A 12651-nucleotide genomic window follows, 5' to 3' on the forward strand; every position below is an offset into this window, starting at 1 on the left:
AGGGTGGGGTGTTGAAATCTCCCACTATTATTGTGTGAGGTGCAATGTGTGTTTTGAGCTTTAGTAAGGTTTCTTTTACGTATGTAGGTGCCCTTGTATTTGGGGCATAGATATTTAGGATTGAGAGTTCATCTTGGTGGATTTTTCCTTTGATGAATATGAAGTGTCCTTCCTTATCTTTTTTGATGACTTTTAGTTGAAAATTGATTTTATTTGATATTAGAATGGCTACTCCAGCTTGCTTCTTCTGACCATTTGCTTGGAAAGTTGTTTTCCAGCCTTTCATTCTGAGGTAGTGTCTGTCTTTGTCTCTGAGGTGTGTTTCCTGTAGGCAGCAGAATGCAGGGTCCTCGTTGCGTATGCAGTTTGTTAATCTATGTCTTTTTATTGGGGAGTTGAGGCCATTGATTATGAGAGATATTAAGGAATAGTGATTATTGCTTCCTGTTATATTCATATTTGGATGTGAGGTTATGTTTGTGTGCTTTTCTTCTCTTTGTTTTGTTGCCAAGACGATTAGTTTCTTGCTTCTTCTAGGGTATACCTTGCCTCCTATGTTGGGCTTTACCATTTATTATCCTTTGTAGTGCTGGATTTGTAGAAAGATATTGTGTAAATTTGGTTTTGTCATGGAATATCTTGGTTTCTCCATCTATGTTAATTGAGAGTTTTGCAGGATACAGTAACCTGGGCTGGCATTTGTGTTCTCTTAGGGTCTGTATGACATCAGTCCAGGATCTTCTGGCCTTCATAGTTTCTGGCGAAAAGTCTGGTGTGATTCTGATAGGTCTGCCTTTATATGTTACTTGACCTTTTTCCCTTACTGCTTTTAATATTCTTTCTTTATTTTGTGCGTTTGGTGTTTTGACTATTATGTGACGGGAGGTGTTTCTTTTCTGGTCTAATCTATTTGGAGTTCTGTAGGCTTCTTGTATGCCTATGGGTATCTCCTTTTTTAGGTTAGGGAAGTTTTCTTCTATGATTTTGTTGAAGATATTTACTGGTCCTTTGAGCTGGGAGTCTTCACTCTCTTCTATACCTATTATCCTTATGTTTGATCTTCTCATTGAGTCCTGGATTTCCTGTATGTTTTGGACCAGTAGCTTTTACTGCTTTACATTATCTTTGACAGTTTAGTCAATGATTTCTATGGAATCTTCTGCTCCTGAGATTCTCTCTTCCATCTCTTGTATTCTGTTGGTGAAGCTTGTATCTACAGCTCCTTGTCTCTTCTTTTGGTTTTCTATATCCAGGGTTGTTTCCATGTGTTCTTTCTTGATTGCTTCTATTTCCATTTTTAATTCCTTCAACTGTTTGATTGTGTTTTCCTGGAATTCTTTCAGGGATTTTTGCGAGTCCTCTCTGTAGGCTTCTACTTGTTTATTAATGTTTTCCTGTGTTTCTCTAAGGGAGTTCTTCACGTATTTCTTGAAATCCTCCAGCATCATGATCAAATATGATTTTGAAACTAGATCTTGCTTTTCTGGTGTGTTTAGATATCCCATGTTTGTTGTGGTGGGAGAATTGGGCTCCGATGATGCCATGTAGTCTTGGTTTCTGTTGCTTGGGTTCTTGCGCTTGCCTCTCGCCATCAGATTATCTCTAGTGTTACTTTGTTCTGCTATTTCTGACAGTGGCTAGACTGTCCTATAAGCCTGTGTGTCAGGAGTGCTATAGACCTGTTTTCCTGTTTTCTTTCAGTCAGTTATGGGGACAGAGTGTTCTGCTTTCGGGCTTGTAGTTTTTCCTCTCTACAGGTCTTCAGTTGTTCCTGTGGGCCTGTTTCTGGAGTTCACCAGGCAGGTCACTTGCAGCAGAAAAGTTGGTCTTACCTGTGGTCCCGAGGCTCAAGTTCACTCGCGGGGTGCTGCCCAAGAGCTCTCTGTGGCGGCAGCAACCAGGAAGATCTGCGCTGCCCTTTCCGGGAGCTTCCATGCACCAGGGTTCCAGATGGCGTTTGGTGTTTTCCTCTGGCGTCGAGATGTGTGCAGAGTGCAGTCTCTTCTGGTTTCCCAGGCGTGTCTGCCTCTCTGAAGGTTTAGCTCTCCCTCCCAGGGGATTTGGGTGCAGAGAACTGTTTATCCAGTCTGTTTCCTTCAGGTTCCGGCGGTGCCTCAGGCGCAGCGGTCTTCCTGCTCCTGGACCCTCCTCCACGGGGATTTAAGAGTGTTTTGACTAAACTTCTGAGCTAAAGAGAATGTCCAGAAATTGGTGACACACAGGCAAGGCATCATCTTGAATACATGGTACAGAACAGAAATACTTTCAGAATTTCACCACTGAAACCTCAGTCAATCATCAGTAAGCTGTCATGGTGGTGGACAATTCAAAGGAAAAGCACTGGATATTGTAGCAATTTTTGGACAACAGACATCCATCAAATTGATTAGCAGACAGTACAGTTTAACAAGCTATAGTTAAACATATTAGGGTTGGGTAACAAAAGCTTGATGCTAATATTTTAATAATTTGCATCTACAACACAAGACTCAATCTTTAATAGTGGGGGTATCAACTACAGATCTCTTACAGGTGGCTCTAAGAAAATGGAAAACTGTTAGCCAGTGTAAACAGAAAGGCATTGTTTTCCATTGCCTAAAGATTGTGGTTGATTATTTCCAATAAGGCCAGATATTGAAAATGTAGCAATGTGGATTAAGTAAGAGCTAAAAGGACTATAAGGAAGGAAGAGAGGAGGGAAGACGCAAAGGAGAAGAGAGAGAGGTACAGATGTTGGCATTTGTCATGTATCTCTTTTCTTAATCAGGAAGCCATGGCCCAGCTCTGGGAGTGAAACTGTATCCTGTGCTTGGCTGACCCCCTGCTCCAGACCACTGAGGAGACTGTGGAGCTCTTAGTGATGGAAGAATACAAAATCCAAAGGCACAAGCCTCCTTCTCCAGATGAAGAGACTGGTGTGATCACATTACAGGCTTCCTGACTTGGGTGTTAGATCCTTTACCTTCCTGCCCACTCCTGTGAATGTTTGCTGCAGAAAACTCCCATGATAAATTGTACATGCCGTGCCCTTATCTCTGCCTTCTTCTAATGAATGCCCCTTAGAGCAATGGAAGCAAAGACAGAACAAGAAAGCAAAGGAAGCTGCACCTTATTTTATGCTGCTTGAGCATGGTGATGTGAGCTTTTAATCCCGGTGCTCAGAAGTCAAAGGCAGGTAGATCTCTGTGAGTTTGAAGTCAGCCTGGTCTACAAAGCAAGATGAGGACAGCCAGAGCTACACAAAGAAACTCTGCCTGGAAAAACTGAAACATAAAAATAAATAACAAACAAACAAACAAATACAGAACACCACAAATCTTTTATGCTTTATTAACCCAGGCAATGTATGCTACTTGCCTTTGTTTGTTCTTTTTTCTTTTTTTTATTGAGTATTTCTTATATACATTTCGGGTGTTATTCCCTTTCCCGGTTTCCGGGCCAACATCCGCCTTTGTTTGTTCTTGTTGTTGTTTCGTTGTTGCTGTTTTTAACTTTTGTTTACTTGGGAAATTAGTTTCTTTATAACCAGCATTTTTGTTTTCCATGGAAAACTCAATAGAGGTGTGTGCCCGCTTATTTCAGATACATTGAGCTTAATCATGCTGTCAAAACTAGTGCCTGTGAAACTTTGAGAGCTAGCTTAGCATTGAAGGGATTCTGTTAGAATAAAAGAAGGGCTTAGTGTTAGAATAAATGAAGATTCTTTGTCCTTCATCCAGTGGTTCTGAGTAGATGGAATTTGTGATAATGCAATAAAAAGCAAGCAAAAAGATTCAGGGAGCTTACATAGACAGCGAGTACTCTTGTCGATTCATCACAAGTCCCCGGGGACATGTCGAACAGGTCGGAGTGTTACCTGGCATTCCAAGGGCATCACCGTGCTTATTCCACTGAGAAAGAGGAACAAAGTAGTGAAATGGATGTGTGTGGGTATGGAAACATACCAAAGGCCACAGTGCAGCCATCGTCCTAATAGCTAGAACCTGTGGACAGTTCAGGTTTCCTTGCAAAGGGAACTAAGATTTCATCATATCGTTTCTGTGTTTGGTTCTGTTTTGGTTCTTTCTCTAAATTTAGAATAGTTCTATCCCGAAGTGGGAAGTAGGAAGTCACCACGTGTTACTGCTTTTGATCACAATGACAACCGTTCCTTTGATTTTTATGCCAATCTCCACCCCCAGTGTCCTGAAGCAGAGACATCTTTTAGGTGTTGGATGAAAATGTGGCAGGGTGGGCTTTTTTTCTTTTGTCTCTTTTGTTACTCACAATTTTAAGAGAGGTGGAAAATTCTAAGAAGCACCTTGTCTCCCCATTGCTAAAGCAACATGATAATAATCACCTCTGTTACTCTTTTACTTCAGTGACAGATGCCACAAGCATACTGAGGCTTTTCTTTCAGGCTTCTGTCAGTGCCTAAGAATGAATGTATCACCCAAAATAAATAGTACAATGGGAATATATATACATATATATATATCCTTTCTCTTATATAAAGAGACAAACATTTGTATGCATTTGACAAAGAGCTGAGGCTCTCTTTGCTTCAGATATTGCTTTTTGAAATTCTCTATTTTTCAAGGTAATTTGTACTCCTTGTGATATATAATAACCAACAGGGTAGAAAATACGCCAGCATATTTTTCTTTTTTAGAAAGTAGTTCCTTTTTTGAGATTTTGATATAATTACATCATTTCTCTCCTTCCCTTTCCTCCATCTAAACTCTCCCATATATCCCTCCTTGCTCTTTCAAAATTTACAGCCTACTTTTCCTATAGTGCATTGTGTCTTTAAAGTAGAGAATCATTACTTGAAACAGTTGCCACAATATCTTTTTATCTTTGAAATTTCTAATAACAGGCTGGTTATATGCTCTCTTTTGGGCAAACACTAACTTTGCTATTAGGGGACATAGTCAGCTTACAAAGAATCTTGCTTACATACAAATTCTGCTTAGCTAAAATTTGAAATCTACAATATAAAAGAGGCTCCAGTTCACCATAGTGCATTATGCATTTAATTCAGTTGGTCATTAACTTAGGGTTCAGTATATACTAGTGGACCAAAATAACTAAATGAACATGATCATATATTCATTCTACAATTTTTAAGGATAAAATGAAAATGCAAATCAACTGTTAAATGCACTCATTAATCATTTATCAGTCCATATACATGAAGGAGCAGCTTGTCCTGGCAGCACAGAACAAGGACTTAATAATGAGATACAGTTTGGAGGTTTAAGAAAGCTAAATTGGTGTTGTGGTAGATATTTAAGGGATTGAGTATGCATGAATTTGTTAAAGTAAAACAAAAGACAACTTTAGCTGTGTGGCAAGAACATGTGCTGATAGAATCATAGTCGAGGGAACCTCTGAGTTCAAGGCACATCAGTGCTCTGGTTAGCTTTGTCAACTTGACACAAACCAGAGTCACCTTCGTCGAGGAAACTCAACTGAGGAACTACCTCGATCAAGTTGGCCTGTGGGTATGTCTGTGGAGACATTTTCTTTAATAACTATTGATGTGGAAGGGAGTAGTCCACTGTGATTGGTGCTATTCCTGTGGAGGTGGTCTCGTGTTGTACACGAAAGCAGGCTGGAGACTAGAAAGATGGCTCAGTGGTTAAGATCCCTTGTTGATATTGCAGAGGACCTAGGATTTGGTTCTCAGAATCCACCTAGAGGCAAGCAACCATCTGACTCCAGTTCCAAGGGATCTAATGCTCTCTTCTGATATCCTAGGTGACCTAGCATGCATATGTTGCACTTACATATATGTGAGCAAAACACTCATACAAACAAAAAACAAGTTTAAAAAGAAAGCAAACTGAGAAAGTCATGAAGAGTCAGCCAGTAAGCCATATTCTTCCATAGCTTCATTCTTTGCTCCAGGATTCCTGCCTTGAGCTCCTACCATGACTTCCCTGAATGATGGACTGTACTTAGAAGTGTAAGCCAAATAAGTACACTCTTCCCCAAGGCACTTTTGGTCCTATTGTTTATCACGGTGACAGAAAGAAAACTATGATAACTAGGTATATTTCTATGTCAGACTGTAATATTTTAGGGAAAGAACATGGTTCATGTAGTGTTACGGGAATGCTGTTACATGGGTAAAACGCTTTGAAACTTGATGAGACTACAGACACAAAACTTTGTTATCCCAACCAAGAAGTAAATTCTGAGGGTCTCAAACGATTGTTTTTGCTAAGTAACTAGCACAGAAATATCTGTTGGGATTCAGAACTACTTGACTGAAAGTAGGTCAGGAGTGGTACTTCTATTGTTCATCTGGGAACACTGCCATCTTTATTTTTTGTTAGTTATTTGTTTGACTTTTACACTATCTTTATTATGAATTTTCTAAAAGTCATTCCATTTACATAATTGTTATCTCCCTATGCTACTTTATGTTTGCTGTGAAAGCTCAGGGTGTCTTGTCATGGAGAATAGTATGTCAAAAAGTCTATGAAGAATTCTCATTAAAAAAAAAAGAATTCTCATATACTTTTCCAAAGTACATGAGAAAGAATTGGAAGAGAAACTCTAAACCTTATCTTTCCTGCACTAAGGCTAAAACTTAGGAGTCTGTTCAGTTTAAGGAAAGAGGGCATGAAGTACAAAGGTCTGAATCAGGAAGGACAAACACTTCGTGTAATAAGTCTGAACAACAGAAATGGTAGAATTGAATCTTAGCATGTGTCAGTTGGTGTTTACTTTGGATGAACAAAATGGAGCTTGGCTAAAATCCATATATCATTTTTGCACATTGGACCTCATTTGATCATGTCATCCAGTGGTAAGGCTGCTGGTGTTTGAAAGCTAGTTGTACACACTGTCCTATGATGCTGGAGCAGCCATCACTAGGAGAGATATTCTACATGCTCTTTTGGCCTCACCAAAGCACCTATTCTAAAGACTTTCCATCATGTGAAGACCTCAGCCTTGCCTTACCTGATCTCTTGTGAATTTGACTTTGAAGTGAAAACCATCTTATAAGCTATAACGCAACTCTCTGTCAGCTGGCTTTCTAATGTGTCCTCTCCTTGCCTCTCTGACCACCATCCCGCGTGCCTCCCTAATTCATTACCTCATCAAATTACTCCAAGAGGGAAAGAATAAATCTGCTGTCACCATGCTACATTAAGAACCCACTCTAGTTTGTGCTTTCAAATGAGTTGGTTTAATTCAAAGCGGTACAGAATGAAGAGTTCAGTGACGATGGAGCAGTAGGCTGTGGTGGGCTTCTAGACGGGGTTCATTTTAAATTCACAGCTGAGGTAGGAATTGCTGAACACTAGAGATGACCAGCCCTTGCACTGTTCACTTTATTCAGTGCCTTTTGTTTGTTTGTTTTTCACAAAAGTTTATTACATTGTACAACAGGTTCCAGGATAACGCTTTATTCTAGCTATTTGGTGGCAAAGATTTTATGACAGGGAATCCAGATGTTTAAATAGGAGTGGAAGAGGAGGGTCACCATCACCTCAGCTCTGAAGAACAGCTTTTTTTTTTTTTTGCCAGATTTCTTAATTCCACCTGTGGCCAGGAGGCCCTTCCCCATGGCCTTGGCTTTTAGCAACTCAAGTTTCTTCTGTTCTTCCTCTTGTTTCTGCTTGAAAATCATATCATCCTCATCCATCTCCTTGGTCTGATTCTTGGGCTGTTTCAGGGGCTTTTTTTTGCCACCTCCATGGCTCAACATGGCACCTCCAGTCTTCACCAGACCCTGTTCCTCAGCAACTCATGTTTTAATCTCTCTAAATCCGAAGTCCACTTCTCCTTTGAAGTTGATTCTTTTATAATTTCTTAATTCCAGAGTAAATTAACTTTCTGAAATCACTCTAATTTTAAACTCTACCTTGTGATTCTTTCTTTACCCTTCTTGAGAAATGATCTTCTTATCTTTGATCATTTTTAATATCTCATATTTTTCTTTATTAATTAATTTTTACATAAGGGTTCTTCAGAACAGCCAAAGCAGTATACTCTAACATAGCTGCAAAAAGGGGTCTATTAAATTGGTCCATATGATCAGAAGCCAAATTATCCCACAATGGCTATGACCAGATTCATTGAGATGAGGCTTCTGCTTTCTACTGTTTGGGTCCATTTTGGTCCCCAAGCTGTTTGTTGGTGCGGCCCAACCTTAGGGTAGGTCTTTGCCATTCTCCTCCTTATGCTGACTAGATGCCAGTGGTCCTTAGAAATACAACCAGAGATACCTCAATAAGCATGTTTTGCCTATCCCAGACATTAATGATCTCTTAAAGGCTCTACTTCCCAACACTATTACAATGTCAGACAAATTATAAGACACCCAGAGGGCAAAATCATATTAAATCCAGTACAATTAAAAACTTTTGGAATTAATTTTCATATGGATGTGAAAAAAATAGCTAGATTGGATTATAGAAGGTACTGAGTATCCATATAGTTCACTGGAAACTTCAGCTGATTCAAATAGTAATTCTAAAACTATGAAGAACCTTGAAGCTATCTCATATCAGTCTGTGTAGAAGTCTGTGTGTAATCTACCCAGGGAATAGCAATGCATCATGAATTAGTCTTGGCTTATGTTCACTGGCAATCTGCATATTCTGTGTAAGTGTTAGGTGGACATCTCAATAAGTTAGAATCCTTGTTGTTGGGCCCATGCAGTTTCTATTCTTGTATCATGATACATGTAGCTGTAACATGTAGGCTGATGACAAATCCTTGCCAGGTGCTTGTCTATAGAAGTGGGTTCATGCTTATATGAGGTGGTGATCATAAAGTAAGCCTGTTTCTTTTCTGCATCTCCTTTCCCTCTAGTGCTTTTTCTATATTTTGATGTTCCATAAAGGTCTCAGCTCAAGTACTTACTTTACTTGGGATTTTTAGACTCTAGATCCATGAGCTATATACATTTTCTTTATGAATTACTTGCACTCGAGTTTTCAGTAGTAATAGCAGAAATTGAGTAAGACAAACATATTTTATGCTAACATTCATCACATAGTGTGTTTCTGAGGAACACACCTCTGATTGCTCAACATGTAGCAAAGATCTTATATTAAAAATCTGTGTGCAAGCGCAAGGCCCTGGGTTCGGTCCCCAGCTCCGAAAAAAAAAAGAAAAGAAAAAAATCTGTGTGGCTCTTTGCTCCTCCCTGTTCCAGAGACAGCTGCATCTTCTCGTCCAATGCCAGCCTCATCTCATAGACAAGATGGTGAAGGTCGGTGTGAACAGATTTGGCGGAATTGGACTCCTGGTTACCGAGGCTGCCTTCTGCTCTGCATCTGGCAAAGTGAACATTGTTGCCATCAACGACCCCTTCATTGACCTCAACTACATGGTCTACATGTTCCAGTATGACTCTACCCATGGCAAATTCAACGGCACAGTCAAGGCTGAGAATGGGAAGCTTGTCATCAACGGGAGGCCCATCATCATCTTCCTGGAGTGAGATCCCGCTAACATCAAATGGGGTGACGCTGGTGCTGAATATGTCGTGGAGTCTATGGCATCTTCACCACCATGGAGAAGGCTGGGATCACTTGAAGGGTGAGACCAAAAGGGTCACCATCTCTGCCCCTTCAGTCGATGCCCCCATGTTTGTGATTGGTATGAACCATGAGAAATATGACAACGCCCTCAAGATTGTCAGCAATGCATCCTGCACCACCAACTGCTTAGCCCTCCAGCCAAGGTCATCCATGACAACTTTGTCATCGTGGAAGGGCTCATAACCACAGTCCATGCCATCACTGCCACTCAGAAGACTGTGGATGGCCCCTCTGGAAAGCTGTGGCATGATGGCCGTGGGACAGCCCAGAGCATCATCCCTGCATCCACTGGTGCTGCCAAGGCTGTGGGCAAGGTCATCCCAGAGCTGAATGGGAAGCTCACTGACATGGCCTTCCATGTTCCTACCCCCAGTGTATCCATTGTGAATCTGTCATGCCGCCTGGAGAAACCTGCCAAGTATGATGACATTAAGAAGGTAGTGAAGCGGGCATCCGAGGGCCAACTAAAGGGAATCCTGGGCTGTTGAGTCTCCTGCGACTTCAACAGCAACTCTTACTTTTCCACTTTGGATGCTGGGGCTGGCATTGCTTTCAATGACAATTTTGTAAAGCTCATTTCCTGATATGACAATGCATACGGCTACAGCAACAGGGTGGTGGACCTCATGGCCTACATGTCCTCCAAGGAGTAAGAAACCCTGGGCCACTCACCCCAGCCTAGCAAGGATACTGAGAGCAAGAGAGAAGCCCTCAGTGGTGAGGAGTCCCCATCCCAACTCAGCCCCTAACACTGAGCATCTCCCTCACAATTCTGTCCCAGACCCCCATAATAACAGGAGGGACCTAGGGAGCCCTCTCTTCTCTCTTGAATATCATCAATAAAGTTCACTGCACTCACAAAAAAAATTGGTATGATAGAGTCCATTTTAAATATAATGATTTTAAAAGTTCAAGGCAATTTCTTCATAAAATATATTATGAATACATTTATAAATGAAAAGATTTATAAAAATATAATGTTACCATGTAATTATACTTGTAGAGTAGTTAAGTGAGAGTTTATTGGATAAATAAGTAAGCTTTTTGACTAATTTTCAGGTAAGTTTTTAAGCTAAAATCTCAGCAATAGTGATATTTCAATTCACAACTGACAGTAATTGGATTTATATCTGAAAAGAAAATTACAAGACTTGACACTTTCACAATGTTGAAAATACACAGGCTTTGATATTTTAAAGCATATCATTTGTAAAAACTTTACTGATAAACTATGAGCCTAATTCCACACAAAATGGAATAGTTTTAAGTCTATTACTTATAGTTTTCTTGCTAGTATTTCATCTACCATCCCTATATTTTGAGTGCTGACTTTTTTATTCGTTAAACAAAATCTCTTTATCTGCCTGATGCTAAGATATGGAAAAGACTGACAGCATTGGCTCCGTTGTGTTCTGTGAGCTGAAATAAGAGTTCTTTGTCACTCATGTTCTCTGGTAAACTATCAGCATCTCTGAATAAAAGTGTCAATCTTCCAAACAAAGCCCCTTTGACTTATTTTAGCTCCTTGTGAGTAGTGCTTATTTGCTTAGAGTTTAAGTGTGATCTGGAGGGAGGGAAGGATCTGTAAGGTGTTGTCTCCTGTTGTACATAGCTACCTATGTCAACATAGTTCTGAACCACCTACCCTTCCTGCCTCCTAGCCATAACATTCCCCTTTACTGGGGGAGTCTAACCTTGGCAGGACCAAGGGCTTCTCCTCCCATTGGTGCCCAATAAGGCCATCCTCTGCTACATATGCAGTTGGAGCCGTGGGTCAGTCCATGTATAGTCTTTGGGGAGTGGTTTAGTCCCTGGGAGTTCTGGTTGGTTGGTATTGTTGTTCTTATGGGGTTACAAGCCACTTCAGCTCCTTCAATCCTTTAGAAGTGTCTAATAGGGTGTATCACACATATTGTATGACTGCCGACTGCTGGATACTTCAGTTCTCCCAGTGGCTCTCCATCCATGTGGACTTTTTACCACTTCTCAGGACTTCAATAGTAATGGTGAGATGCTGCAATTTTTGGAGCACATATCCAGTGTTATAGAGTTTCATGATGTAAGAGTGAGTAGGTAGCTTCTCACACTTGCTTTTGTTTTTCATATAGGACAAAATAAAGATGGGCCATAGAAGTTGACAAATCACAAGCTTTTAACCAAAAAGAGCACCTCCTACATGGAGCCACTGTACCTAAGCTGGGCAAGGAAAGAAAGCAGGAATGATAGGAATCCTGGGAAGTGACAACAAGGAAAGAGAGATGTCCTGTTCTGTTCATAGGACCATGTTGTAGAAATCTTAACAATGGAACATGCAAGACTATGAGACTATATGACTTCCAAGTCTCTGAACACACTCTTTGCAGGAGATCTAGAATGGAGAACACCATGGCAACAGAGACCCAAATTGCTAAAAGTCCTAGGAATAAATATGGAACGAGCCCCTAACAAACTCACCAGGAATAAGATAACAGAGCCTGCCCTTCTCACACAACTCCATTCTTTTGTGTTAGCCATCTATCCACAGAAATACTTTCCACTGGGGACATCCAGTGAACACACTGGGCTGACACACAGCTAGGCAATTTTCACTATGCTGCCTGTCCTCCACTCAGAACTATCAAAACTTACTCTTAATCCTGTAGCAGCCTATTTGCTGAAGCCCCTCCTCCCACCCTACCTCCATTCCCTGAGGATTCTATCTTTTGATACAACACTAGCCTCCCTCTTAGCCTTTCCTTCTAGACTATCTAATGACTCTTTTGGGTCACCTGCCTATCTGCATAAGCATTCTCTACCAGGGAGCCCACATATAACACTAACACATTAAAGGACATGGAAAAGAGAATTTCAGATCATGGATACAAGAAATGGATAGCTCAGTCAAAAGAATGTTAAATCTAAAAATGTCCAGGAACAAAACATACAGGACATTTCACATTATAAGAAGATAAAACTTATGAATAATAGAGATGTAAAGGTCAAGTTCATAGAAAACATTTTTAACAAAAAGCATAGTAAAAAATCCCCCAACTTACAGAAGTTGCCTACTGAAATATATAAGCACCATGCAGAAAACTTCAATCATAAGAGGTTAACCACACCT

At 40.4% G+C, this 12651-nt stretch overlaps 2 pseudogenes across 1 annotated transcript; one reads left to right on the forward strand and one right to left on the reverse strand.

The window, feature by feature from the left end:
- Positions 1–7411: 7411 nt before the first annotated feature.
- On the reverse strand, positions 7412–9226 carry LOC148006493 (translation machinery-associated protein 7B pseudogene; annotated as a pseudogene). The gene has a single exon (XR_015684106.1). The product of XR_015684106.1 is annotated as a translation machinery-associated protein 7B pseudogene (transcript).
- Positions 9209–10201, forward strand: LOC148006494 (glyceraldehyde-3-phosphate dehydrogenase pseudogene; annotated as a pseudogene).
- The last annotated feature ends 2450 nt before the right edge of the window (positions 10202–12651 follow it).

The sequence above is a fragment of the Rattus norvegicus genome, chromosome 3, assembly GCF_021556685.1.
Source record: "Rattus norvegicus strain SHRSP/BbbUtx chromosome 3, alternate assembly SHRSP_T2T, whole genome shotgun sequence".
Lineage (NCBI taxonomy): Eukaryota > Metazoa > Chordata > Mammalia > Rodentia > Muridae > Rattus > Rattus norvegicus.